The sequence below is a fragment of the Podarcis pityusensis genome, assembly GCF_964106645.2.
Source record: "Podarcis pityusensis genome assembly, chromosome: 14".
NCBI classification, from domain to species: Eukaryota; Metazoa; Chordata; class Lepidosauria; order Squamata; family Lacertidae; genus Podarcis; species Podarcis pityusensis.
In genome coordinates this window covers 36,601,971-36,615,767 of record NC_138039.1, presented here as the reverse complement: position 1 = coordinate 36,615,767, position 13,797 = coordinate 36,601,971, and positions in this window count along the sequence as shown.

The following is a 13,797-nucleotide window of genomic DNA, read 5'->3' as shown; positions in this document are numbered from 1 at the left end:
TAAAGCCACACACACACACACACACCTCTTTACAACACAGTCCTGGGATTTGTCAACTGCTGCCAGCAACTGCATCTTAATTAACTGTCGGCAAAGATGGAAGCAAAGAGACCTTGTTCTAATTGGACAGTTTGCTTTGTGAGGATGGGGAGGGGAGGTGGTGGCAAAGGCGACAAGTTCCCACCGCACGGCATGGGAATTGGAGATGAAGGTGATCCGGCATGCTGTGATCAGCCAAGACGGTCTGGCTTCAGTTGACCTGAGGTAACTTTTCTTTAAGGGTGCAACAGTCAAGAAACTGCCTACATCCCTGGCTGGCAATTAATTTTGGCTGCATGGCGGCTATAGCATGGAAGAGATGCCATAAGGCCCCGTCTGCACTATACATTTAAAAGCCATATAATGCCACTTTAGGAAGTCATAAAGGTAAAGGTAAAGGGACCCCTGACCATTAGGTCCAGTTGTGACCGACTCTGGGGTTGCAGCGCTCATCTTGCTTTATTGGCTGAGGGAGCCAGTGTACAGCTTCTGGGTCATGTGGCCAGCATGACAAAGCCGTTTCTGGCAAACCAGAGCAGCACATGGAAACGCCGTTTACCTTCCTGCCGGAGCGGTACCTATTTATCTACTTGCACTTTGACGTGCTTTCGAACTGCTAGGTTGGCAGGAGCTGGGACCGAGCAACGGGAGTTCACCCCGTCCTGGGGATTCGAACCACCGACCTTCTGATCGGCAAGTCCTAGGCTCTGTGGTTTAACCCACAGTGCCACCCACGTCCCCTTAGAAAGTCATAGCTTCCCCCCAAAGACCCCTGGGTAGTGTAGTTATAAGGGAATAGAATCAAGGGATGGTTTGCTTGCTGACCTGCTTGCCCTCAGGTATCAAAGTTGGTTGCTTGGCTCTTAAGTCTTACCTGAATTTTGCGATGCTGTTCTCCAACCAAATGATGTTTACCAGAGTGCATTTATCAGGAGAAGCCGCTTGCAAAAAGAAAGTGTGCATTGGCAAAAACTGCGCAATAAAAAAGCAACGTCACATCTTTCCCAGAGGCATTCTGGGAAGTATGGACAGAGTGAGACTATTTACACAGGCTGGACTTCCTCATAAGTAGCAACCACCTCCTCCACACAGATCAAAATGAATGCCTCCACTTCCCCAAGAACGAAAGTTGGTCCCTGTTTCTTTTGCAGGTGGGGACCATACTTTGGGTAACTAGGGAGGGAATATTGGCTCTACCTTACACAAAAGGGTATCTTTCCTCCACTCTTTCCAGGCATGGTTGGTGCTTTAAAGTTCTGTGTCCAAGTGCCTTTTTGTTTCCTCCAGAGCTTTCTCCATGAAAAACCTGCTCTTTAAAGCTCAGTTGGAGCAAACAGCAAAAACCTGAATCGACATTTGCTCTGATTGAGCACTAAAGAGCAGGTTTTCATGGAGAAAGCTCTGGGGCCTGGACAGGACACTGAGCTTTTAAGCGCAGATCTGTGCCTGGAAAGGGATGCGTGGATAAGCTCTCAGTTTTGCTTACTGAACTGAGGAGCAAATCAGTGCCTAGTGATTTTTTCAGTTAGGAAATGTGCCTCCAGCTAATTGGGGGCTTTACCACGCATCTCTGGAGGATGAATGCCAGGCAATTCAACAACACATTCTTAATCAGTTTTGGGTTGCCCTCACATTTCTCAGTTAACAAAACCTCAGAAAGTGGATGCATGAATGTGGCCTTGGATCTGGACTCTGCTCAGGCAAGAAAGGGCCAGCCAATTTATTCTAAAATATTACTAGCCAAGGAACTAGCCCCCTCCACACCAGGGAGCTCATGAACCCCTCTGCGTGCCCACTATCAGCGAGGAAACTAACACAGAGAAAATAGAGTGTTAAGCCATATATGCACATATTTAAAGCCCTATTATACCACTTTTAGCAGTCAGGGCACGCCCCCCCCCCCCAATATTCCAGGAACTGCAGTGTGTTAATGGTGCTGAGATTTGTTAAGAGACCCCTGTTCCCCTCAGAGAGCTACAATTATCAGAGAGGTTTAACAACCAATCCCTTTTCCCAGGGAAGAGGGGCTTCTTAACAAATTTCAGCACTCTTAACAAACTACAGTTCCCAAGATTCTTTGGGGGAAGCCATGACTGTTTAAAGTGGTATGATACTGCTTGGGATATATAGTGCTACTGGGGCCTTTAATTTCAATGGGTCTACTCTGAGTAGGACTGGTGTTAAATAGCACTTACTGCATACCCCTCAACTGTCCCAGGATAACTGGGACATCCCATTTTTTTCACATGTCGCTGTTTCTTTGACAGTGGCTCCAATAAAGCAAGGATGGGCGACTTGCGCTCCAGAATATTGTTGAACTCCAACTCCCATCAGCCCTGGCTAGCATGGCCAAAGGTCAGAGATGATGGGAGTGGCAGTCCAGCAACATCCTGAAGGCCACAGGTTCCCAACATCTTCCTAATACAGCAATACTGTTTTCACAATGAACTCTATTTCCCTTTCTGCTCTTTCTGCCTCATTTCCATCTGTAATTTGACTGCTGCCCTTAACAGGGTTTAGCATGTAAATTTGGTTCAAACCTGCCTCTCCTCTGCTTCCTGTCCCCCCACAAACAACATTATGCCCTGTTTGCTTTTAAAGGATTTTATCAGCTGGCCTACTCAAAGGCCAGGGGAGGTCAGTTGTCAAAAGGTTGGACAAGCCACGTTGGTTTAACAATGTTGCTGAGTTGTTTCTCATCAAGGGGAAGACATTAGAGCAGAGGTTTATTATGAACCCATCATGCCCTCTGCACATGCTCTCTCTCTCTGTCTGTCTGTCTGTCTGTCTGTGTGTAAGAGAGAGAAAGACAAAAAAAGCACTACTATTTTCTGTTCTGATCCACAATCTGGGCAGCTGCATGTCAGACCTGGGCAAAGTGAGATCAGACGCAGACAAGACGCCAACGAAGAGTCTCTTATCTAGCCTGCAAGTGCCATCAAACGAGGCTGCAGAATCCTGAGGGAACAGAGGGGACTGTGTGCTAATTCAGATGGCAGGTGCAAAATGCCATTTTTGAAGTGTAAAATTCCCTGGAAGTAAAAAAAAGGGGGGTAGGGAGAAGATTCTCCTGTGCTAATTTTCTGCTTGCATGGAAGCATTATTGTTATTTTTGAAAGAAGAAAGCATTCAGAAATATAATTCCCAGCTAGGAATGAGGGAGCAATTTGGTTCAGCTTGCATTTTAATGCAAAACTCCTGAACTCACACGTCCTGAAACAATGCATGAGCCGAGGTGACCCTATCCTTTGAAGTTCTCACTTTTCACAATGCAGTTCTTCAACCAAATGATGTGTACAAAAATGTGTACGTGAGGGGAAAGTGTGCTTTTAATTGTACATAGTTGTGATAGCAGCATAGAAGAATGTGTATTAGAAACAAAGGAGGGCACAGATTTATCATTTGCACATGCTAATTTATATGCATCCTTATAGAAGTAATAACTATAATTCAAATAAAACTGTAGCACATCACACCTTAGTGGGGAAGATTGCAACCAATGGACCTTTATACCTGCTCAGTCTGCAATCCAGTCTGCTCCCTGCTAAAGGGCAACTTCAGGCCCTGTTCCCAGCTGGTCACCCTCCCTTCTTCTGGTTTCTATCTTGAAACTTGACTTGAACTGGACAGCCCTTCCAATACAAGACATGCGTTGTTCTTGCTGTTGTTCAACAAGGGGGATTCACAGATCCTTGCTGATCAGCTTCAAATCACTCTGAGATCTGCTTGCAGATCCTGATCTACCTTCTGCCCATCCCTGAACTAGGTGGCTCTGCCAGTAAGGTAGAAATATGTTTCAGTTTTACATTTAAAGGCAAATCACCTAATTTGCACTTTACAAAACAATACACAAACCAAAACACAGCCACCCATACAATCTTGTATTTCTACAAATTCTGCAGTGCAGGTCTCTGGCAAAGTACAGTCAAACCTTTCTTGCCGAACGGCTTCGTTGCCAAACAAATCAGCTCCCAAACGCCACAAACCTGGAAGTAAGTGTTACGGTTTGCGAATGTTTTTCGGAAGCTGAATGTTCAACGCGGCTCCTGCTTGAGTGCAGGAAGCTCCTGCAGCCAATCGGAAGGCGCGTCTTGGTTTTTGAATGGTTTTGGGAGTCGAACGGACTCCCAGAATGGATTAAGTTCGAGAACCAAGGTACCACTGTAATGTGCACAAAAATAGGTATGTTGGGGGTAAAGTGTGCATAGAAATGCATAGATTAGTGAAAATAGCATACAAAAATGTGTATGTCGGGAGAAATTTGCACTAAAAGGTTGATCCATTTTCACAAGGACTTGTTTTTAAATACAGTCATACCTTGTTGCCAAAATGCCTTGGTACTTGTATGTTTCGGCTCCTGAATGATAGAAAACCGGAAGTGAGTGTTCTGGTTTTTGAACAATTTTCGGACGCCGAACGTCCAGCTTGCCTTCCGCGGCTTCGGATTGGCTGCAGGACGCTCCTGCAGCCAATTGGGAGCCACGCCTTGGTTTTTGAAGGGTTCCAGGAGTCGAACAGACTTCCAGAACGCACTCTGTTTGAGAACCAAGGTATGACTGTGATTCACAAGCTGATGTGCAAATGTGGAGAACTAAATTTAAGGTTGTAAAGCGTTACAGATGAACCCATCCCAAGCTGCCAGAAGACCCTCCCTTGCAAAACTGGACACACGACTGCTTTGTCAGCAGCTCCTCGCATAACTGACCAGTGTGACCCAGCAAAGAATTTGGGAGCCGCTGGGTCTAAGAGAAGCCATTTTAATATTTCGTCGAGGGTGGGAAGTGCCCAGGCTCTCAAGTCACAGGAAACATTTGATGAATGTGCGTAATTATGAAGTCAGCCTCCACTAGTTCTTGCCATGAAGGGTTCCCTTGACCCTGGCGGAGGAAGGAATTTATCCCTCAATAGTCAAGGTGTTTTCGCGCTGAGCTGACCGTGGAGTTCCATTTGTTGAGGCTTCAGTCTACTTTTGGCGCTCCCCCACCAACCTTCCCCCTCTTCCCTAGCAAATGCCAGTCATGAGCCTAAGTGGAAAAGCAAGTATCCTCCCCGTTGAGGGTTGTACAGAGCAAAAGTCTATCCTGTTTTGGAGGGCAAAGTGCATGCGGGGAGGGGACGGGGGGAGACCAAAGGCATGTGGGAAAAGGAGCCATTGAAACCTTGAGGCCTAAGTCTTTGTGGGGGATTAGGAGGTACAAATTGAATGCAAAGGGATGAAGCCATTGACCGAAGCTGGCCTGAGACAGGTTCCCATGGGGGGGTGTGGAGGGTGGCTGAAGCAAGCCACGTTCAAGGAGGCTCTCGGGCCCAGCCTAGCAGCTAATCCCCTGAGAGCAGCAGGCCAAGAAGCAGAAATGAGGTTAAAAAAATTATCATGTAAAGATGGTAGCTTACCCCAGGGGATGATGTTAGTTAGCAGAGGAACGGGGAAAGAGGCGGGCCAGAGAACAGCAGCCCTTAATCCTATGGTTAGTAGGCAGGCGGGTGGGCTTAGATCATGATCCATTCCCTGTAGAGCTACTTAGACAGAGGAGGCCCTCATTCAGATCAGTAGCCTCCCTTTAAGAACAAGGACTGAGCTATGGGGGAAGTGTCGCTGCATTCATCCCTGTAGGCATGAGAGTAACGGGTCAGATATTCACACATGTTTGCAAGTGGAGGCTGGCGCCCATTGGGGCTGGTTGGGCGCAAGGCAGGGAGTCCAACAGTAGGGGGAGCCAGAGCTGACGGCAGGCAGAACCACCAAGTCTTCGTTTTGCCCCCATCCTCCTCCCTGCTAAGTTTTGATAAGGGCAACACCAGGACTAAGGAGGAGGAGGAGGAGGAAGCTCATAGCTAGTGTCACCCTTAGAGATGGGGGAGAGGTTCAGTTCAGTTCACATCTAAAACTGAACCTGCTTAATTAGCAGCCTCCCGAACAATACGCAAATCGAAACGTGGGCATCCTTCAGAATGTGTGCTTCTTAGAATTTTGCAGTGCCATTCTCTAATCAAGTAATGTGTACAAAAATGCATAAAGCGTGCAGATAATTGCCCGCTTTAGTGAAAATAACATGCAAAAATGCATTGTATTTTGCTTTGCAGAAATTTTAGGCAAAATTGCACCTGAAAAATGTGTATTAGGAGGAATTTGCACTGAAATGTTGATGAATTTTCACGAGGACGTTTATCTAAAAATATATATATATATACAAACCAATGTGAAGAATCAAATTTAAGATTGGGGAAAAAATGAGAAACTGAGAGAAACTGAAATGGGTATATTTTCACATCCCTCGCCACCCACTGGATTGGATGCAAATAAGGCTATCAGGTATGTCCTAATGAACCACCCTCCACTAAGATATGCATGTTGCTTGGGACTACTTCAGGGCTGAATGTGCAAATGACACCCACTGCATTTGAGGAGGTGATCTGAGCTGGCAGCCATTGGTACTTGATCTGTGATGGCTCTTTCCCGCATGGAAGTCAAAGTTGTGTCCTGCACAGTCCTCAAGTAGCTGAACACACCTATGTCAAGTTTGACCAGTCCTTCCTTATTTGCTTTATTGATGCTTATAAATCCGCATAGAACCCTTCAATAGGTTTGGTTCACAGGGCAGTGAATGATGAAATAAGCAACTACAAGTACAAAATCAAAAGAGGCAATTAAAAAAAATCAGTAAGTAGCCATTAAAAGATAGATAGAGGATAGATGATAGATAGATAGATGTATGTGTGTTTACATACCACCCACTCACGAAACATCAACAACATAGAAACCTTTAAAAGCAATACAAAGCCATCATTAAAATGACAGGCTACTTAGGGAAGTTTTAAAACTACATAAACCTGTCAGCATAAAAAATTGTATTCAAGAGACAACTGCAAATCACAAGCAAGGATGCCTGCTTGAAGAGGGTTCCACAGCACTGGACAAACAACATAAAATGCCCAATTTCTGGTTGAGGCCATTCGGACCTCTGTAACATGGGAGACATCTAATAGTGCTCCTCTGCAGATAGAAGGGCCCAGATAATTTATTTGAGGGGGGCGCACCCCCACAAAGGTGATGGGCATTCAAATTCAAACGGTGTGTGTGCACCACGTTATGTGATCGTTTGTGTGGGGTGGGGCTTACCTGGGGCCCCACAATATTTTATTCAAGTTGTCACCCTGGGCCCAGATGGTCCTTAAGGTATCCTGGACCCAAGTTGTTCAGGGCTTTGTGTATCAACCCAAGGGCCTTGAGCCTGGCTCAGTAGGATATGGGCAGCCAGTTTAGATATTTTAGCAGATGTGTTACATGCTGTTGTCCATCTGCCCCCAACATTCTGCATTCTATTAAAACTCAGGGCTTCCATGGCGTGGGCGAATAATTTCAAAGACTTTTGACTACCACCTTAGGATTCAATCCTATATCCACTTACCTGGTAGTAAACCCCATCAAATTTATTGTAACGCCCCTTTGACTAGACATATATAGGACCCCGCAGCTAGTATGTGATTTTTTTCATTGTGAAATGCCTTTTATTATTTCCCTGCATGACAAAATGTCATTATACACTGATGAGTTTTCATGCATCTTCAGTTGTTCTATGTGAGGTCGAATATATGGCATGTAGGGGTATCTATGTGGTGAGTACACAGGTACGTGGTGAGGGATGCGGGTGGCGTTGTGGTCTAAACCACTGAGCCTCTTGGGCTTGCTGATCAGAAGGTCAATGGTTCAAATCCGCATGACGGGGTGAGCTCCCGTTGCTTTGCCTCAGCTTCTGCCAACCCAGCAGTCGAAAGCACACCAGTGCAAGTAGATAAATAGGTACCACTGCGTCAGGAAGGTAAATGGCATTTCCGTGCGCTCTGGCTTCTGTAACGATGTTCCATTGCGGCAGAAGTGGTTTAGTCATGCTGGCCACATGACCCAGAAAGCTGTCTGTGCACAAACGTCAGCTCCCTTGGTCTGAAAGCGAGATGAGTGCCGCAGCCCCATAGTCGCCTTTGGCTGGACTTAACCGTCCAGGGGTGCTTTACCTTTTACCTTTTTTACATGTCTGTTCTTAGGAACATAAGGCACTGCCTTATACTGCATCAGACCATTGATCCATCAAGCTCAGTGCTGTCCACACTGACTGGCAGCAGCTTTCCAGGGTTTCAGGTAGGCATTTATCCCAGCCCTACCTGGCAATGCCAGGGATTGAACCAGGGAGCTTTTGAATGCAAAGCAAATGCACTACCACTAAGTTACGGGCCCAGTGATAATGTGCATATATGTCAATAGATCTATGCTGCAACTCTCCTTCAATTTATGTGCATAATGAAGGGGGCATGTCTAGTTTTTGCATGTGCTTCTGAGTGCACATTAGCACCTGTTTAGGTGTGTGGTCCACAATATCATTCTTGTGTAATGTTTATGTAGATTTTGCTATAGAACTTTGAATGTTAATCTCTTTTTGCCTCCATCTCTTTGTACCAGGTGTTGATTTACGTATACGGCAAGCTCTCTCTGTCTCTTGTGTCTGGGTGGGCATACGACTGCATGTATGCACATGCTTAACTTATGTGTAGGCGTGCACATGACAGTTGCCTTGGGCTTGCGTTCATACCTCTTTTTGTGTGCACAACTGCAGGTGTGTATATGCATAAATGTACATGTGGGTCTAGGGACGCCGGTGGCACTGTGGGTTAAACCACAGAGCCTAGGACTTGCCGATCTGAAGGTCGGCGGTTCGAATCCCCACGACGGGGTGAGCTCCTGTTGCTCAGTCCCAGCTCTTGCCCACCTAGCAGTTTGAAAGCATGTCAAAGTGCAAGTAGATAAATAGGTACCGCTCTGGCAGGAAGGTAAACGGCGTTTCCGTGTGCTGCTATGGATCACCAGAAGCGGATTAGTCCTGCTGGCCACATGACCCGGAAGCTGTACACCGGCTCCCTCGGCCAATAAAGCAAAATGAGTGCCGCAACCCCAGAGTCAGTCACGACTGGACCTAATGGTCAGGGGTCCCTTTACCTTACTTACATCTGGGTCTGAATACATGTGCGTACATGCACATGCTTGGTTGATAGAGCATGAGACCCTTAATCTCAGGGTTGCTGGTTTGAGCCCCACTTTGGGCAAAATATTTCTGCTTTTCAAGGGGTTGGACTAGATGATCCTCGTGGTCCCTTCCAACTCTTCTATGATTCTATGTCAATTGCCATGTTCCTTCATGTGTGTGTGCGTGCTCGGCTTTGCGTCTCTGCATGGGCCCTTGCCCGTGTGTCCACCTCTTGCTGAGCCTCCCCCAGCAGTGTGTCTGCAAGACTCTCCAGGCCTTTTCAGAAGAAGCTCTGCTAAAAAAAAGTGTAATCAGATTAAGGCAGCCAATCACTTAGAGCCCTTGAAAAGGACATATGCTTTCTAATCAGTACCTAGCACCATGGCTCACAAAGGGTCTAAGTAACTCAGTAGGGGTCAGGCCCTCTAGAGCACAGAAGAAGGGGGTCCTTTCCCCCTTCTCTCTCGCTCCCCCCTTGTAATTATGTCAATTTACTAGCCAAATTGTTTGCTTGAGTGGACAGTGGGGGCTTGTCCCTTCTGCTCCCACCCAACCACCCCCCTTCCCTCCTTATTCATGTGCTAATGGAGTGAGAAGCACGGCCTCCTCACTTCAGGAGATGCTGCCGGCCCTTGGAGTCATTGTGCAGATCTGCTGCTGGCAAATCCCACCTCCCACCCAACCACAATGCACACACGTACAAAACCGAGCACGAGAAATACGGGCGGGAGCAGGGGAGCTTCAGGGCCACATAGGCAGCCATGCACTGGCTCAGGCGGTGGGTGATGGGTAACCCTAAAAAGCAGCACAGTTTGACAGCTAGATAGATCTGGCCCTACAGAGAACCGGGCAGTTCTTCCGCACAGTTCCTACTAAAATAAACAGGAGCTGTGCAAGAGAGTGGGAGGGGATTGCACTGTGGATTCCAACTGAGGGGGCCATTTAGATCAAGAGTGAGAAACCTCTAAACCCCTCTTTCCAGCCCTCACGATTCCAGGGGGCTCCCCACTTCCCTAGCCACTGTCCCTGCTTTGCACCTTCCTTGAGTGTAACTGCCAATCTTGGTTGTGTCCTTTAACTTTTGCACCCCAGGAGGGGGACCGGTTGAGGTGAGTGAGTGGGTGCAGAAAGTAGCCTACTGTACAAATGTAAAATTTGCCTCTGTTGCTCCACCCATGTTTGCCTCTGGCCTCACCCACCACTGGTTATGTGGCCCTCAGAAGGTTGCCCAGAAAGGAATGTGGCCCTCAGACTGGAAAAGTTCCCCCACTGCTGCCTCAGGGTGGTGTGTCCTTGAACTCTGATAAGGCCTCTTGCTTCCCTGAATGGAGGAGAGCAGCAAATGTGTGAGCAAGTGCAGAAACGAACCTTTTGTACTCTGCCCACTTTGGCCTCTGACCTCTGGAAGTTTGGCCAAAAAGGAATGCAGCTATGAGATGGGAAAAGGTTCCCAGATTTAGATTTTCTGCCTCTGGAGTCTCTTAATCTGAAGGTCATGGGTTCTAGCCCCACATGGGGCGAATGATTCCTGCATTGCAGGGGGTTGGACTAGATTATCCTTGTGGTCCCTTCCAACTCTTCTATGATTCATCAAAATGCCTGGGTGTAATGGTCCAGCAATCAGACTCCTCCTTAGCCAGAGTGGTGCGTGCTCTAGTTATCTTCCGCTTGGACTACTGCAATGTGCTCTACCTGGGGCTACCTTTGAAGGTGACCCGGAAACTGCAATTAATCCAGAATGCGGCAGCTAGACTGGTCAATGGGAGTGGCTGCCGGGACCACATAACACCAGTCCTGAGAGATCTGCATTGGCTCCCAGTAGGTTTCTGAGCACAATGTAAAGTGTTGGTGCTGACCTTTAAAGCCCTAAACGGCCTCGGTCCTGTATACCTGAAGGAGCGTCTCCACCCCAATCGTTCAACCCAGTCACTGAGGTCCAACTCCAAGGGCCTTCTGGTGGTTCCCTCATTGCAAGAAGTGAAGTTATAGGGAACCAGACAGAGGGCCTTCTCGGTAGTGGCGCCCGCCCTGTGGAATGCCTTCCCATCAGATGTCAAGGAAATAAGCAGCTATCTTATTTTTAAAAGACATCTGAAGGCAGCCCTGTTTTTAATATTTAATGCTGTATTGTTTTTAACACTCGATTGGCAGGCACCCAGAGTGGCTGGGGAAACTCAGCTAGATGGGCAGAGTATAAATAATAAATTATTATTATTATTATTATTATTATTATTATTATTATTACTGAGGATTTTTTAAGGAGGGCTTTTAGGATACAGGGGAAGACTGGGCTACTTTTCCTACAACATACAAATAAGGTTTCTGTTACGAAAAGTCAACAAAGTCCTTTCTAACTTTCATGTACTGTACCCAGGCACGTAATTGTTTATTTGCTTGCATTTACATTTCAACCTTCATCACTTCCGCAATCTCAGGATAGATAGCAATGATTTTAAAAGCCGTAACAAAAAAGCTGTAACCAAAAATAAAATAAAATAAAAAAAATCAATCAAACACAATGCAAAGCAGCAGGCGACAGTAATTATCGACACTTCTGCCAAGAAAATGACAGCAGCAATTACCAAAACTATCTATAGGCAAGCTTATTGCAAATTCTTAGTGGAACTGTGCTTAGTGAGGAACCCATCAGAAAATCCTGCAGCTGACCTTTGACTTCTGGGGAGTTTTGCTTATAGAACTTTTTACATATCTGCTCTTCGAAGCTGTGATAAAACAAGACTTGCGTTGTTGCTGTTGTTGCCCCCCAAAGATTCCTGTAAGATAGTAAACTGGCATCTTTGTAATTGCTTTTGCCAGAAGTTTGTCATCTGGGATCACTGAGGGTCTTGGGAGTGGTCCAGGGTAACAGAAGGAGGAAGTGAATGTCCAGCATGAATATTGCAGGGCTGAAGAAGACTATAGAATTCCTACTGAGAGAGAGAAGAGGTTCTGATTTATGGTATAATAGCCCATTAATTGCCACCTACTCTCTTTCCTTGGTCTGGTCCAGTTCCACCACCTTGAATGTTGATGCATGGAATATATATATATATATATAGGCAGGCACAGAAGGAACAAAGTATATTAATATGGACAAAAGGGAGAAGAAGTTTGATTCAGTTTGCATTGAAAGGCAGATCTATCAAATTCACACTGTTAGAAACATGTGAAGAAAAATCACAGCCATCCGTCAAAAAGTTGTCCTTATCTGACTTTTGCGATACAGTTCTCCAGTCAAGTGACATGTAAAATATATATATGCACATGCCAGGGGTTAAAGTGTGTGTAAAAACACATGAAAAGAACACACAAAAGTGCATTACAATCTGTTCTGATTGTAGGGGGGAAGGGGGGTGGTTGGGTGGGAGCAGAAGGGACAATTGGCGCTGTTTCTGTTTTGCTACATTTTTGCTTCTGCTAGAAACAACGATATTCATATTGCTATCTGTTATGACCAAATCTTTGGTAACTATTTATGCAATTCACTCTGATCAATTTCAGTGAAAAAGAGATGTCAAAAACAATGCTGCTTGTATATTTGCTTGTATATAGAAACATACTGTAGGCAACCAGCTTTGGGAAGTGTTTGTAAATGAGAAGGGAGCTTGTTCTTTCATACGCCCAAGCTCTTAATAGTCAAAGATAACTTCAGCTGGTGTGTTAACAGCTTGAAAGTACGAAACAAACATCTTTCCCATTGTACAGGAAGATGAGCTAGAATGTTCAGACTAATAACTTATAAAACCAGCCATCGTATAAGCAGCTGAGGCTGCCCTGGGACTGAAGTAAAACCTCAGTGAACTCAAAGGGACTCACTTTTGAGTCGATATGTATGGGATTGCACCATTGCACTCAGTGGGGCTTACTCTCAGGCAAGCATATATATGATTGTTGCCTTAGCTGCCATTTTTAATACAATTTTTGCAATGCGATTTTTGGAGCAATTTTTGTAATGGCAGCAGACACACAGAGATAGAGTATTTCACATGTGAGAGCGGCATAGCTTTTTGATTGCTTTCATTTTTGTTCTCAAGACTAAGACTGCCTTTATTTTAACATCGCACTGAGCTCCCTGAAGGAATTTGACGCTTTCATGGAGTGGGAAAGTCTACCTTTGTGGGAATGGAATGGAACAAAACAGCTGTTCCTCAGGGAAGGAGCCTTATCAATCAAAGCCTGGAAGTTTCTAACTGGGTTCAAACAAATTGTTATTCATGGCAAGCCTCCTCACAGATTCCTTTTTATGGTCATTGGGGAGAGGTTGGGAAATTGCACCCACCCACCGACCCCCAATACCAATGTCTCCACGTTCCCTTCTCTAGCCCCATAACTCAAGAAGCTGTTGTGATTATCTGGGTTGGAATTCAAGGCGAGATGTTATCTGCCAATCAAACGCCAAGGAAGAAAGAAACTCTACAAAACAAGATGTTTGGTCTGAATCTCCTTATCCCGTTAACCTGAGGCCTGCCAGACTAGGCCCTGGCCTGCAACCGCCTCGCCTAGCAACCAGCCGCCGAAACAGCCTGAGAGAAAAGGCCCATTCTTGTCTGTGAAAGATTCATCGTTTGGGCTGAAAGTGGTCCCTCCCCTCTTTCAAATACTTGTCAGCAGGGAGAATACAGCTTAGATACGAAGCCGATCAGATCATGGCTAATGGGTTATTCGTTGCCATTAAAACTGCCAGCAGACTTTCAAACAACTTTACTGAGAGAGAAAGTGTGTGTGTGTGTGTGTGTGTGTG